Genomic DNA, 17,370 nt, shown 5'->3' on the forward strand with positions numbered 1-17,370 from the left:
TTTCAACTTATAAAAAAAAAAATTTGTGCCAAATTTTCACCTAGGAATAGGAATTTTAAAATGGCATTATGAGGTTCTCAGTGAGAACCAAGCAAGTCCTACTGAGATTATTTTAGGAGTGTATTTTCTTCTGATAACAAAAAATACAATTTTTTTTCATTTTTTTGACAGCATTGCACTATGAACAACTACTCAAAATGGGTTCCATTAAAGTGTTCCTTTCATTTCACTAAGTGAAATAAGGTCATCCTTTTTAATTTTGGAAATGTCTGTGCCCAGCCAAATGACAAATGTCATTTAAAGCCCTGGCACATAAATTGCAATAATTTTTTAGACACAAACTTCAGGGTTCAACTGCCAAGTCTACATGCTTCCTTTCATGGTGTGCCAGCACAAAGAGTTACTAGGGGAAAATGTTTGTTAAATGAAAAAGGTTACATCATATTGAAGGACTGTGTGCTTAGGAATGGTTTCCTTTTGCCCAGTATTCGAAGATCAGAGTAGCTGTCATTTCCTCCTTTACTGCAGGATTATCCTTTTAAGTAAATGAAAGGTTGATTCATATGTGCATTACCCTTATTATCTTGCTAGAGCACAGAAAAAGGTTTAGAATGCAACATTCGGGTCTAGGAAGTGACGAGATGTGAAGAAATTCCTTGTTGAGAGTCTGACAGAAAAGACTAGCCAGCTCACAGGACCCAAAGCAGCACTGCTCTCTGCTTTTTGGCTATGCTAGCAGTCCTCACCACTGTCTCATTCTCTACAGAGCAACTGCATTAGACAGCACCATCTGCAAACCCAAAGTGATGGCAAAATGTGGCAGACCCGATCAGAGAGGGGGAAATACTAACAACCACTAAAAATGGCTTAGAACACAGACCGACAAGTACCAAGCCATGTAACAGAAATTTGTTATGCTAATGAAGAAACCATTATAGTCTTTATATAAGACAGTTAATGTTTTTATATGCAAATACTCTATTTCTTCAATATACCCTGAAATAGGTGATATTCCAATGCTTGCTTCTTTGAAGAAAAGCTGTGACCAACCTAGAAAGCATATTAAAAAGCAGAGACATTACTTTGCCAACAAAGGTCTGTATAGTCAAAGTTACAGTTTTCCCATTAGTCATGTATGAATGTGAGAGTTGGACCATAAAGAAAGCTGAGCGCCAAAGAATTGATGCTTTTGAACTGTGGTGTTGGAGAAGACTCTTGAGAGTCCCTTGGACTGCCAGGGAGATCAAACCAGTCAATCTTAAAAGAAATTAGTCCTGAATATTCATTGGAAGGACTGATGCCGAAGCTGAAGTTCCAATATTTTGGCCACCTGAGGCGAAGAACTGACTCATTTGAAAAGACCTTGATGCTGGGAAAGATTGAAGGTGGGAGCAGAAAGGGACAACAGAGGATGAGATGATTGGATGGCAAGCTCCGGGGGTTGGTGATAGACAGGCAAGCCTGGCATGTTGCAGTCCATGGGGTCACAAAGAGTTAGACAGGACTGAGTGACTGAATTGACTGACGTAATAGAGGCAAAGCATGGCATTATGGAAACTGCACAGGCCCTGGAGTGTGATGACTTGGGTTCAAGTGTAGCTCATTAGAAACAGGGGGCCCTTGGATAAAAGGGATGATAATCATACCTGCTGTATTGACTTCACAGGATTTTGGAGGGGCTCAAACAGGATCACGTATGTGCAAGTACTTTGTAAACTGTTAAGACCTTTCAGATCCAGTTCTTTATTATCATGATTATATTTGTCTGCTTCCTTACTATATTAATCAGTATGGATCACAGGGTATACTGTAAATCAGGCAGCATATGTATCAAGTACTGATTTTGGCAAGTCATTGATCTAACAGCATGAAGCCTTTGGGAAGTTAAACATGGCTCTCAAATCCTGCTGCAGGCTGCAGAACAAGTCCCACTGTCTAGAAAGGCTAAATGTTCATCCATTTTTGTGTAGAAGGAAAGAGCAATAAGCAAATAGAACCTTGTACATCTATATTAGCATTTAAATCAATATTTTATCTGAGAATATATTAGACAACAGGATTATTTAGGTTAATGTTATCTACTTGAAATATTTGTTCAAAGCACAGGCTGCCATCAAAGTATTTAATATGGTTTAGATCAAGGGATTAGACTTTGAGGCTTAATGGAAATAAACTTCAAAAGACCCTTTTCACAGAAGTTAATATAAGTAGAATATATAAATATAAAATATCATTTCTGTCCCAAAGGAACAGTTAAGCAGTAAACACAAATCTGTTTGTTCCATGTCTCAGTGGGATTTAGATTTTTTAAAAGGGGAGGGCCAACTCCTTTAATGTGGAGCTACTCTTAATCCTGGTCTGTATAAAGTGATGAGGCACAATTTGATTAAGGTTAGGCATGTGGGTAAACAACCCTTAGCAGGAAAATCTGACTGAGGTCTGTGCGTATGGAACCTTGAACAGAAAGAATACAAGTTTGGGGCATATCATTAAAAATGTCCTGTCACTAACTTCTCAAATTATGTACTTGTTTAATATCAAGACCACGACCACTGGCCAGGGACTGTACCCCTAAGAGTTATAGTCTGATTGTAAGGGGTGAGACAAAGTATACAGGGGTGGAGGAGAGAGTCCTAGCTTCCTCGACCCTAATCCTCTTCTTTTCCATTATATTTTCTCATATAGAAAACACAGAGCTTTTCCCCCTGTACATCCCTTGGCCCCCCATGTTTTGGTCCTCCTAACACAGACAGCTTATTCCAGGGCAATAATTTTTGGTAGAGTAAGACAGACTGTTAAGAGGCAGAGAGATGGCTAACAGTTTGTGTGGATATATATTTCTAATGCCTCTCTGCTGTCTATTTTTATTCTCTAACAGACTGTATTTCACCCAACTTTGTAAATCATAACGTTGACATTCTTATTAGCACAGTGAGAGCACACAGCAATCACCTATTAAATGCTTACTGATGATGATCACATACCAGCATTCAAGATGCTCTGGACAAGAAAATCTATGCTACTTCAGAGGTATTACAAAGAGTTTTTATAACCAGAAAAATTATGCTATCCACAGTATCTTTAGCATCTTATTAAGGAAGAAAAAAAGAATACACATTAAAATCCTTGGCAGAGTGCCTATACCAAACATTACTTAATTTTTTTCTGTTCTCTAGATTAGTTAATGTAAATTATCGTTATAAGCAGATTATACACCCATTCAGTGCAAGTAATATATTTCTCTGGTATTTTCTAGAGCACCTAGAGCTGAACCAGGCAAAAGAAAAAGTTGCCAACTATTCAGAGAAATAAAGTGAGTAATATATGTTTTCTTTGGTTGAAACAAATGATCTGTATAAAAATCCTTATTTCATTAAAGAGTCCTTTAACCAACATAGAAAGAAAATATATGCTCAGTGTATATTATCATATCACATCATATCTTAATCACACACTTGACATTTGTTTAGTGCTGCTTGTTTATGAAGCACTTTCATCTTTATCATCACCTTGGCTTTCCCCTCACCCCAGTGTGACAGTAGCTTAGGAACACTGTCCTTAATTTACAGGTGAGAAATTGAGACACTGAAAGTTAAATGTCTTCATTTGTTCAACAAGTCAGGTATTTTCTAGGTTCCCTGTTTATAGTGATGAGCAGGACAAAGTTCATGCTCTTGTGGAGCCTACTCCATGGTGTCTGTAAATAAGGAACAGCCAACTCTTTGAGCGTAAGTTCACCATGAAGGTATGATTTAACACTTTCCTTCACTTTCATGAATATGACAAAATTGAAATAGCAAAGTCCTATGTTGGAATGTCACTCATTTCTCAATAATCTGAGTGACTTCTTTGCTAAATTAATAGTTTTCAAATGTTAGAAGATTTTCTCAATTTTTGTGCTATTCCTGTGACAGTCATAGACAATAAATTATTAGCATTTTATTCATCATTTTCTTAAATTCAGATCATCAACAAAACAATAAACCAGATCCTGATTTGTAGTGTTGGATGATTTTGGTGCTATAAATACTCCTATCAGGACCAATTTTATGCTATCAGTACAAAGTCACTGAACTCAGAGTTGGGAAAAAAAGCACAGCAGCACACCACTGTAAATTACTTTCGCCACTCAGATACATAGATGTAAACACACGCAAGAGCACAGATAATTAGAAAATGGTAAGTTTTGAGCATTTTATATTTTTAAAATATAAGTTAATTTTAAGCTTATATAATTTAATTTGTAATAGCTTCCATGGTGGTTTTTTTTGTTTTTTTGTTTTTTTTTGTAAAAAGGCAATGCACAGGAGAAAACATTGGCAAATCACATATCAGATAAGGGATTAATATCTAGAATATGTAAAGAACTCCTAACACTCAACAACAAAAAACCAAACAACCCTAGTAAATAATGGGCAAGGGGTCTGAATAGAGATTTCTCCAAAGAAGACACACAAATGGCCAGTGAGCACATGAGAGGGTGCCCACTATCACTGACCATCAGGGAAATGCAGGTCAGAACCACGTGCGACATCACATCACATCCACAGGATAACTCCTGGTACACAAGAAACTCAAAACAGAACCAGCCAGAAATAACAAGCGCTGGCAAGAGTACAGACAAACTGCAACTCTCACACACTAAACAGGAATGTAAAATGGTTTAACTGTAGTGGAGAACAGTATGGTGGCCCCTCAAAAGTTAAACAAAGAATTATCATATGACCTAGCAATTCCACTTCTAGCCATATACCCAAGAGAACTGAACAATATTTGAACCAGTGTTCTTGGGAGCATTATTTGCAGTACTCAAAAACTGGAACAATGGGCAAACAATGGAAACAGTGAGAAAGTTCATTTTTTGGGGCTCCAAAATCACTGCAGATGATGACCTCAGCCACAAAATTAAAAGACACTTGCTCCTTGGAAGAAGAGTTATGACCAACCTAGACAGCATATTAAAAAGCAGAGACATTACTTTGTCAACAAAGGTCCATCTAGTCTAAGCTATGGTTTTTCCAGTAGTCATGTATGGATGTGAGAGATGGACTATAAAGAAAGCTGAGCACTGAAGAACTGATGCTTTTGAACTGTGGTGTTGGAGAAGGCTCTTGAGAGTCCCCTGGACTGAATGGAAATCAAACCAGTCAATCCTAAAAGAAATCAGTACTGAATATTCATTGGAAGGACTGATGCTGAAGCTCCAATACTTTGGCTACCTGATGCGAAGAACTGACTCATTGGAAAAGACCCTGATGCTGGGAAAGACTGAAGGCGGGAGAAGAAGGGGACAACAGAGGATGAGATGGTTGGATGGCATCACCAACTTGACGAACATGAGTTTGAGTAAACTCTGGGAGTTGGTGATGGACAGGGAAGCCTGGTGTGCTGTAGTCTATGGGGTCGCAAAGAGTCAGACATGACTGAGCCACTGAACCGAACTGAAAAGTGGAAACCTGGAGGGGTGGGATGGGGTGGGAGGTGGGGAGGGAGGTTCAAGAGGGAAGGGACATGTATATACCTATAGTTGATTCATGGTTATGTATGGCAGAAACGAACACAGCATTATTAATTATTAATTATAATTATAAAGTAGTTATCCTCCAATTAAAAATAAACTGATTTTTTAAAAAAGAAAGTAGCATAACTGTTACCAGGGGCTCAGGGGAAGAGAGAAGGGGAATCACTGTTCAATGAATACAGAGTTTCAGTTCAAGATAATGAAGTTTCTGGAGCTGGAAAGTGATAATAGTTGTTCAATAATGTGAATATGCTTAATGTCACAGACTTAAAAATTATTAAAATAAAAATTTTATGTATTATATATATAAATTTCAACACAATTTTAAAAAGAGGAAGAACTAAAATAAGGAATATTCTGATGCCTGAATAATTTAAAAAAAAAAGCAACAGCTGACAATGTTACTGAAAATTTAACAATCACATTTTGTGAGCCAGGACAGGCTGGCACCAGCATATCAATGAGCTTGACTTCCTTCTAATAGGGAGGTGTAAAAGAGACTGGCTCAGGGTCACACGTGAAATGGAAGATCCAGTCCAACTCTAGATCCTCCAGTGGTCTAGCCCTATTTCTACAATAGCAAAAGACCTTAATGCCAGGAAAGATTGGCAGCAAAAGGAAAAGAGGGTGGCAGAGGATGAGATGGTTAGATAGCATCACCCACTCAATGGACATGAATCTGAGCCAACTCCAGGACATAGTGGACAGGGGAGCCTGGTGCGCTGCAGTCCATGGGGTCGCAAAGAGTCCGACACAACTCAGTGACTGAACGACAACATACTGTTTTCCATATAAGCAAGTAACTATCAGATTAGTATCAGAAAGTTCCAAGGTATATCTGTTTGTTTAGAATGGCTGCATGGAGATCAGAAAAACATGCCTCAAAGGTAATGATGGTGAATTTGGGAAAAAGGGATGCAGCAAGTTCTGGAGAGAATAAAGATGGGAGAGTAGAACAGAAGGAGTCAGTAGGTCCAGTAACTGCTCAGTCTGTAGATATGCAGGAATGTTGCAGTGGGGAGAAGGAAGAAGCCCCCTTCTAAATGGATTAAACTCAAAAGGAAAAAAAAAAAAATTGTAGCACAGCCAAGGAAACCATCAGCAAAACAAAAAGACAACCTAAAGAATGGGAGAGGGACTTCCCTGGTGGCCCAGTGGTTGAGAATCGCCTTGCAACGCAGGGGGCATGGGTTCGATCCCTCATCGAAGAACTAAGACCATGTGCCACAACTAGAGAACCCCTGGTGCCGTGAGTCAAGAGGAGCAATGTGGATGGACCTGGAGATCATCATACTAAGTGAAGTGAATCACATGGAGAAGACAAATATATGTTATCACTCATGTGGAATCTAACTGTTTAAAAAGTGATGCAAATGAACTTACTTACAAAACAGAAATACAGACTTAGAGAATGAACTTATGGTTACCAGGGAGAAAGGGTGTGGGGGGTATAGATTGGGAGTTTTGGATTGACATATACACACTACTATATTTAATTAATTTTTTGGCCACACTGCACAGCATGTGGGATCTTAGTTCCCCAGTCAGGGATCGAACCTGTGCTCTCTGCAGTGGAAGCATGGAGTCCTAACCACTGGACCACCAGGAAATCCCCCATATTACTATATTTAAAACAGATAACCAACAAGGATCTACTGTATAGCCCTTGTCTCAATATTCTACAATAACCTAAATGGGAAAAGAATTTTAAAAAGAATGGATACCTGCATGGATATAACTGAGTCACTTTGCTGTAACCTGTAACTAATACAACATTGTTAATCAATTATACTCCAATATAAAATAAAAATTTTAAAAAGACATACAGATGGCCAAAAAGTACATGAAAAGATGCTCAACATCACTAATTACCAGAGGAATGTAAATGAAAAATATATCCTTGGAAGAAAAGTTATGACCAACCTAGACAGCATATTGAAAAGCAGACATTACTTTGCCAACAAAGGTTCGTCTAGTCAAGGCTATGGTTTTTTCAGTGGTCATGTATGGATGTGAGAGTTGGACTATGAAGAAAGCTGAGCGCTGAAGAATTGATGCTTTTGAACTGTGGTGTTGGAGAAGACTCTTGAGAGTCCCTTGAACTGCAAGGAGATCCAACCAGTCCATTCTGAAGGAGATCAGCCCTGGGTGTTCTTTGGAAGGAATGATGCTAAAGCTGAAACTCCAGTACTTTGGCCACCTCATGCAGAGTTCACTCATTGGAAAAGACTCTGATGCTGGGAGGGATTGGGGGCAGGAGGAGAAGGGGACGACAGAGGATGAGATGGCTGGATGGCATCACTGACTCGATGGACGTAAGTTTGAGTGAACTCCGGGAGTTGGTGATGGACAGGGAGGCCTGGCGTGCTGCGATTCATGGGGTTGCAAAGAGTCGGACACGACTGAGCGACTGAACTGATCTGAATGATATAATACCTCACCCGGTCAGGATGGCCATCATTAAAACATCTATAAACAATAAATGTTAGAGGGGGTGTGGAGAAAAGGGAGCCCTCTTACACTGTTGGTGGGTATGTAAACTGGTACAGTCACTATGGAGAACAGTATGGAGGTTTCTTCAGAAACTAAAAATATAATAGAGTTACCATATGGCCCAGCAATCCCACTCCTGAACATCTATGTAGACAAAACTGTAATTCCAAAAATATGTGCACCCCAATGTTCAATGCAGCACTATTTACAATGACCAAGACATGGAAGCAACCCAAATGTCCACCGACAGAGGAATGAATAAAGAAAATGTGGTACATATTTACAATGTAATATTATCCAACCATAAAAAAGAATCAAATAATGCCATTTCCAGCAACATGGATGGACCTACAGATTATTATATTAAGTGAAGTTAAGTCAGACAAAGACAAATGCCACATGATATCACTCATATGTGGAATGTAATTTTTTTAAAAGAAGTGATATAAATGAACTTACTCAAAAAACAGAAACAGACTTACAGATATTGGAAACAAACTAATGGGTATCAAAGGGGATGAACATTCACACACTACTATGTATAAGATAAGATAACCAACAAAGACCTACTATGTACCACAGGGAACTCCATTCAATATTCTGTGACAACCTACATGAGAAAAGAGTCTAAAAAAGAATGAATATATGTATAATTGAACCACTTTGCTGTACATCTGAAACTTACCATTGTAAATTAGATATATTCCAATTTGAAAAAACCCAATTAAAAAATGGGCAGAAGATCTGAATATTTTTTCAAAACAGACAGACAGATGGCTAAGAGACATACAGATGGCTAATGAAAAGACGCTCAACATCACTATTTATTAGGGAAATGCAAATCAACACTACAATAAGAAATCACCTCATACCTGTCAGAATGGCTATCATCCAAAGTCTACAAATAACAAACACTGGAGATGGTGTTAAGAGCAGGGTGCCCTTGTACACTGCTGGTGGGGATGTCACTGATGCAGCCACTGTGGAGAACAGTATGGAGCCTTCTTTAAAAACTAAACAAATAACTACCACATGACCTAGCAACTCCACTCCAGGGTACATTATCTAGAAAAAAAACAAATACACTAATTTTAAAAGAAATATGTACCCCAATGTTCATGGTACTATATACTATGAAAGTGAAAGTCACTCAGTCACGTCTGACTCTTTGCGATCCCATGGACTATACAGTCCATGGAATTCTCCAGGCCAGAATACTGGAGTGGGTAGCCTTTCCCTTCTCCAGGGGATCTTCCCAACCCAGGGACTGAACCCAGGTCTCCTGCATTGCAGGTGGATTCTTTACCAGCAGAGCCACAAGGGAAGCCCAAGAATACTGGAGTGGGTAGCCTATCCCTTCTCCAGCGGATCTTACTGACCCATTGAACTGGATTCTCCTGCATTGCAGGCGAATTCTTTACCAACTGAGCTACCAGGGAAGCCCACTATATACTATGGAAGCAACCCAAATATGCCTCGACAGACGATTTCATTTAGAAGACGTCTCTGTCTCTCTCTGTCTCACACACACACACACTCTGGAATATTACTCAGCCATAAAAGATCAAACACTGCCATTTGTACCAATGTGGATGGATCTAAAGAATATTATGCTAAGTGAGATAAGTTGGAGAAAGACAAATACTGTATGATATCACGTCCATGTGGACTCTAAATATAATACAAATGAATATATATGCAAAAATGTAGACTCACAGATAGAGAAAACAAACTTGTGATTACCAGAGAGGAGAAGGAAGGGGGAGAGACAAATTAGGGGTAGTAAAATGACAGATACAAACTACTGTATATAAGATAGATAAGCAACAAGGGTTTACTGCATAGCACAAGGAATTACACTTATTATCTTTTAATAACTAATAATGGAGTATAATCTGTAAAAATACTGAATCACTATGCTGTACACCTGAAACTAACACAATATTATAAATCAACTAAACTTCAATTTTTTAAAAAAGCCCCTTTCTTTCTTTGGTCTTCACCAATTATGTACACTCCTAGGTTGTGATCAAGGATTTTCTGATAGATGTCCCTGCCTTGTCAATGTAGCTACTACCAAGGATATCTCGATCTCTCCTAAATTTCCTCAGATCCCCCAGTACCTCCTATCTGGAGGGTGTCTTAGGAAATGCTGCAAATGAGGCATTACCAGTGATAGCCTGATGCGACGATGTTGAGAAAAAACATTCTGTTCAGAGAAAACAGTATGTACAAAGGCTCAGAGGCAAGAACAAGAAAGCCAAGGGCTTTGGATAGAAAATAGCTTTGCCAGAACAGGGAGTTAGCAACAGGCAGACCACTGCAAAGCACTCTGAACCTTGTGATGAAGAACATGTCTTATTGTGAGAAAGAGGCTGTTTTAGCACATTTGTTCATCTATTTTCTGCAGGAAATAAGTCCCTCTCTCAACATTTGTTTACATCTAGACTTAAAAAACTGTAGACTGAATTTTGAAAACCCTCTTTGAAGGAAGTTGGACTTATTTACGGTCCACACACTCTCAACAAAGCAGTGATCCTTCCAAGGAAGGATGAAAGGAAAATGAAATTATAAGGGGGATTAACAAATACGAAAGTCTTTGAGAATATACCATTGGCAGCATTTGAATTTCACTTTTTACTAATATTAAACTAGGCTCTTCTGAGAGATCAAGTTATTTGCTGATTGTAAAATATGGAACATTAATACTTTCAATATACAAAGGTAATACTTAGTGCATTTCTGAGAATCAGCATGATCAAAAAAGAAGACATACTTTACCTCCCTAGGCCTCATTTACTAGCTGGTCTAACAATCCCTGCATTGTAGGGTTGTTGGAAAAACAGAGTGTGAAGTATATATGGCACCTAGGAATAAGAAAGCATTCAGTGTACTGCAACTGCTGTTAGCACTGTGCGCATGCATGTTTAATTCAAGAAACAATTATTAGGTGTTACAATATACAAAACTTGGTCTAAAATCTAAGTCTTATTTCAACTTTTATTCTGTTATAAAATAGTTCAATCACAGGAAAAAATAAAAGAAGAACCCTCCAGATATCTGGCAGACCATTTGTTTTCACTCCCTATGATTTTCAACTTTATGACAATACTACAATTTATCCAGTTCCCCAAATAATACTGGCACTGAACATGCCTCCTAGGAGAATCTCTCTGGGGTATAGATCTAAAGGTGGAATTGCTGGTCACAGGGTATGATTATCTTCCTACCACAAATTGCTCTCCAGATTGATATATCCTCTTTTGCATCCAACATTGTAGGAGCATTTTCATTCTCCAACACTAGATGTCAGGCGTTTTAATATTGCCAACACTATGGGTATGAAGTAGTATCTCATTGCTTTAACTTAGATTTCCTTAATTATTAAAGAGGTTGAATATCATTTCATGTGTTTTTGTCTGTTATAGGGTTCTCCTTCAGTAAACTTCTGTTCATGTTTTTAATTAGGAAATTGGTCTTTTCCTTACTGATTATATTCTGGCTCTCAATTCTTTCCCAGTTACACATGCCATAAATATCTTTCAAAGTCTATTCCCTGACTTTCTAGCTTTGTTCACTGTGAACTAAAATTATCTATAAATGGAGATGATAACATTACCTCATATGATAATGTACCTGAAAGCTCAGACTTGAGCATCAGGTACAGATTAAATATTTAGTAAAAGTTCAGTTTCCTCCATTCTCTCTCAACTCCCAATCTTAAGAAGTTCATAACTTAGTAACAGAGGAGTGATTATAAGCACTGGTTCTGGAGTTGAAGAGACTTTGCTATATTTAGCTCTATGATCTTGGCCCACCTTGCTTAAGCTCTTTTAGCCTCAATTTCCTCATTTGTAAAAGTGAGATGATAATATACTTAACTCAGAGTTATTGTGAGGTATAAGGGCCTCCCGGGTGGCACAGTGGTAAAGAATTTGCCTGCTAATGCAGGAGACGCAGGAGACAGGGGCTCAATCCCTGGGTCAGGAAGAGTCCATGGAGCAGGAAATGGCAAGTCACTCCAATAATCTTGCCTGGAAAATTCCATGGGCAGAGGAATCTGGCAGGCTCTTGTTCATGGGATCACAGAGTCAGACATGACTGAGCACACCCGTTATATAAAGTGTCAGCCCAGGGGCTGGCAACATAGGTCTCAGCATATGGTAGCTGCTATCACCAGCAACACTATGAGGAGAGATACACAATGAACGCAGACAACTGTAATATAGAGCCAAATATCACTAACATTTCTATGAGAAAAACAGTGACTCAGTGCTAGCAGAATGCAGAGATAAGAGTGAGAACATCCCGCTGGGGTTCAGAAGAAGTGACCAAGGCTCCACAGAGAAATGGTGCGTGAACAGGCCTTGGAGGAAGATAGAAATGAAAGAGAAGGACATGCCAGCAAACAAAGCAGAAGCATGGAAATTAGAAACATCTATCTCCAGTCTGCCAAGATATAGGGACAACTGACTCAGGAAGTGAGCGTTCACTTTTCTGGTTATCAGAGTATTCTATGCACTAAAAGGTAATTCATGGCTTAGGTATTTTTCTGAGTATAAATATGGAATACTGTTGGCTTTGGAATAAAATATGGTGCACAAGACTCCGTGGAAGAATTACTCAGAGAAAGGTGGGTTAGGAGAATAGGAGACAGAGCATCTGACTGATACAGAGGCAGCAAATAGATGCAGATGGCAAACGAGTGACAGGCTAGGGGACCGCTGGTCTAGAGAGCCAAGTTTGGTGGCTGCTCACTTGCTGACTTTCAGGAGATCAGCAAGGCATGATTTTCTTTCTTAAGGTGCATTCTGAAATTTGACCCAGAAAAAATACAGCCTTTTCTCATGGCCTTTGCCTATATAGGCCCAGGAGATCATTCCCAGTCTAATTTTTTTTTTTTTAATAAAACAAATTTCATTAAGTATGTTTTGTTTTGAGTAAAATGTGCTCCACTTATACTTTTATCTACTTATAATTTAAAATAGCATTTGACTATACTGGAATATACCAGAATATCTATTACTATATTTCTCATGAGCTAGTTTGTTTCTTTCCAAATTCATAGCATGTGATCAATTATTTTAGAAATGATTAGGCCTTACTTTACTCTTTTCTTAAGTTTATAATTTAGTTACTCACAAGATTTGTATAGATCAGTTATCAGATCCAGCTGTAAACTTTGTCCAACACAACAAAGTATCTGAAGTTGGACCTCAAAAATATTAGGACTGTTATTTTTGTTGTTGAACCTAAGTTTGTGTGCCTGATGCATAGTGGGACCACATAAATAAAAATGTTGGAGTTTGGAGCAGGGAAAGGTTTATTGCAAGAACCCAGCAAGGACCATGGGTGGCTCATGCTCAGAAGACCTGAACTCCCTGACTGTTTTCAGGAAAGAGTTTTAAAAGGCAATATTTGGGGTGGGGGCTGCAAGGATGTGACTTTCTTCTGACTGGCTGATAGTGAGGTAATAGGATGGAGTCTCTAGAATCCTAACCTTCTGGTTCCAACCTCTCTGGGGTCTGTGTGCTTGTGGTCAGCATGCAGTCACCTGGGTGGGGGTCTTACTTCCGACAGAATAACTCAGAGATATGCATCAGATTGCTATCTATATCCCTTCAGGAGGACCTAGAGGGCCCATGTGACTTTGCTATGTTGTCCATGCTTGAGTCTGCTCTCTGGAACTCACGAAGGCCTAAAAGAGAGCCTTAATGTTTTTTTGTTTTTTTGTTTTTTCTACAAACAAGAAACAGGGAACACAGAGGGGTTTTGGTATCCAGGAGGGCCCCAGTCAGTTTCCCTTTTATTTTTTCTTACAAATCCCAGGTTTGAGCTTGGAGAAATGCTTTTCCTCAAACAGAAAATGGTGGGCAGTTCTGTATGCAAAGCCAGAAATGAACCACAGCAGCAGGGAAATCTGATCACTCAAACCCAGCAGAACCCTATGCATTTCTAAAGGAAAAAGCTACTACATTTTTCTACCTTTTCCAAAATTTGTCTGCTCGAGGTGATTACTGCGTGTGCACAGATGCAGCCAAAATAATCACTGTGGGACCCACAGTTCTTTCCTCATTGTCTCCCAGTTCTGTTTGCCTCTGCCATAAGTAAACAAACAGCAGGTGTGTTCACCACTAAGTTGGTCTTACCTGCTTGCAAATCCCTAAAAAACAATAGAATGAAAAATGGCAAGAAGAATCTTTGCTGTTTGTTGGAATCTGAGCTCAACCAAACAATAAGGACAGAAGGATCCTGTGGTCGGTCACAAACCGTGGACCGTAACTCTAAGACCATAGCCCAGAAGTTACCTGCCACCGTAAGAGGTTTGGAGAAGGAAATAGTAGCCCATTCCAGTATTCTTGCCTGGAAAATTCCACGGGCAGAGGAGCCTGGCAGGCTATAGTCCATGGAGTCACAGAGTCAGACACAGCTGAGCACGTGCACACCTATGAGGTTAACACCCTCATCTACATATTACTTCTCTGTAACAATATCATAACCTCAAAATGTTACTTTCTATCTTTTTATAACCCCTTTCTAATTGTTGCCTGCATGCGCTGTATGCACAGAATATACCATCATGTATGTATGGTGTGTATATATATACACACAGTGGTGATTACTTCTTTCTTTCAGGGCAAACAACCCCAAAAGCAGAACACACACAAAATCAAAACAAACAAAACCCAAAATATCACAGTTTGTTTTCCATATGAAGTTTCTCTCTTTATGTAACCTGGCAATATTTTGAAATGAATTCAGATGCTTTATTCTTTTGCCTTTCTGAATGCATAACCTTCACCCTTTCTAGCTCAAGGCATCCATCTGCTTGGGGAGAGATAACGATTTATTAGAGAAGGAATATAAATAGAAAGAAGGAAGTGACATTTGGCTTTTGATATGCAAAACCTTATGGAGTATATTAGTCAGCTTTGCTATATAGTAACAAACAACCCCAAACCTCAGTGGCTGAAAGCAACAAAACTTTCTTTCCTATTTACATTAGAGCCTGGCCGCAGGCCAGGGTCAGCTTGTTCTGCGACCCAGGCTAACGAAGAAGCTCCTGTTTTGGGGGTGCCACCCGCATGGAAGAAGGAACAGAACAAGAGGGCTGGTGGAAACCTGCACTGACTCTCAAGGCTTCTGCTCAGATGTGGCGCCTGTTACATCCCGTTCACACGCCATTGACCAGTGAAAGCACTTGTCTCAGCCCCACATCAATGGGGCAAGGCTGTGCACTCCTCTCACAGGAGGTGCTGCAAGTCACATGGCAACAGGAGCGGAGAATGAACAACGGCACACAGCAACAGAACGGACAGCATGCCTCACGACAGCAGCCTTGCAAGCCAAGTTGGCTTGCAAGAGGATTTTCCAAAATCCTTTACCTTTCGCTTTGCTTTATTAACCAACAAGCCTACTGGAAAAGAAAATGTAGAGAAGATATCCCATCCAGCTCTTCAGCCACAGTAGGTCTATAGAGGGAGGAGGATATAATGTCAGAGAAAGCCCTGTCCTTGCAGAGCCTGGGAGACTTGGGGAAGGGCCTCAAGGCAGCTCTGATTCCCCTATCCTGCAGGGCCTGTTAAATGAAGAGGAAACCAGTGGCTGAGTGCCTGCTCTCTCTTTCTGCTTGTTTGAGACTCTAGGACAAGATCAACTCTCAGGCGGCCTCCACTACCACATGGGGCACAGACCCGGCAAGTCAGTGTCACAGCAGGGCTGGCAGAGAAGAGCCTGATGATCCCATAGGTCCCCTGAGGCTCAGAGCCTGAGGGATGACAAGAGGAAGAAGACTCAGGGGTGTGCAACCAGTAGAAGTCAAGGTGAAGCCCAGCTAGCTGGAGTGAGCTGGGCAGGGTTCTGAGCAGGCAGCCGCCAGCCACACTTCAGCCACGATGCCCGCAGAGCAGGCTGCACTCAAGTGGATAAGGGGAGGTGCCCCCAGGACCCAGAGACCAACAGGCTTGTCATCTGTGTGACACAACCTCAAGGGACTGTTGGAATCATTGTGTCCAAGCTGAAGCTTTAAAGTGGACTGGATATGTAGGTGGTTTGTCTTCCCTGCCAATCAGTGGTAGAAGCGCAGAAGGATGGACATCCTGATACTGACAAAATAATGAAGCTACTTTTTTCTCTTGGGAAGGCTCAAAGAAATAAGCTGAACAACTTCTACTTTGTCCACTGTTACATCCACAGCCCTAACACAGTGCTGTGTTATTCAATAAATATTCACTGAATGAAGGAATGAGAGGCCACACATGAGAGGAAATGGATTAAGAGGTGACGCTGTCAGCCAGGCAGACTGAATTAAGAAGACAATGCCAGTTTCTTCTTGGCATCAAACCAACGCACCCCCCCCCACTTCATTCCTGAAACAAGCTTATAATCTTTATGACATAGCTCCTACCACCATATTTAACTTACATCTGCTTCCCCGTTTCAAAGCCCTTTGGATAAATGCTGCACCTTTTGCCTCAAGGGAAAAACAAAACAAAACATGAATAGCTGTGCAGGATTCCACCTCGCAGTCACGACAGGAGAGCAATGAGTGTTATGGAACCCGAATGGGTGATATCTGAACCAAGAAACTAACTTTGGCATTTCATGACAACTTGATTTTACCTGCCCCAAGATAATTTCAGTGCTGGAGCTACTGAGCCTGTAGGCACCATTGTGGCTGGGATTCATACACAGAACATCACAAGGAATGACAGAGAAAACATGGTAAATAAAATACAAGGTTACACAGGATTGAGGTGGGGATGTATGCTGACCGAAACAATCAACTACCACAACGAACTCTGCTTCTCAGGATTCTAGCTGCACACCAGGGTCACCTGTGAAGCTTAAAAATGAAACAGATGCCTGGAAGTTCTGACTACATAGGGTGGGGCCTGAGCAATACTAATTTTTAAAAGCCCTACAGGTCATTCTGACCAGAGTGTTCTGCAAGTGAGAACTCCTGAGAACATGATCAGCAAGAACTGCATTTATGAATGAATGAAAAAGCTCCTTGAGATGATAAATTCTTTGTGTGTATGGGCTATGTCTTATTTTTTGTGTGCTAACCTCCAATGTGTCTTGTAATGAATGAATAAATGGATGAATGAGTCACAAATACTCTGCCTTGGTAACCTGATCTCTCAGGGAATTCTGAACATGAGAAACAAATAAAGTTGATAGCAGATATATACTGTATATACTTCCTAACACAATTCCTAGCAGAATATTAGACTAAATGAGAATGAACATATGTGGTCATTGTTCATTCTCACAGATAGTCGGACACGACCGAGTGACTAACACACACACACATGTGGTCATTACAACAGTAATTAAAAAAAAAATTTAAATGA

The 17,370-nt window shown here is 40.0% G+C and overlaps 1 protein-coding gene across 7 annotated transcripts in view; it reads right to left on the minus strand.

Annotated features, from left to right (window-relative positions):
- FRMD5 (FERM domain containing 5) overlaps positions 1–17,370 on the minus strand; it is a 321,311-nt gene that overhangs the window by 130,181 nt on the left and 173,760 nt on the right. The window lies entirely within an intron of this gene.

The sequence above is a fragment of the Bos javanicus genome, chromosome 21 (assembly GCF_032452875.1).
Source record: "Bos javanicus breed banteng chromosome 21, ARS-OSU_banteng_1.0, whole genome shotgun sequence".
Taxonomy (NCBI): Eukaryota; Metazoa; Chordata; class Mammalia; order Artiodactyla; family Bovidae; genus Bos; species Bos javanicus.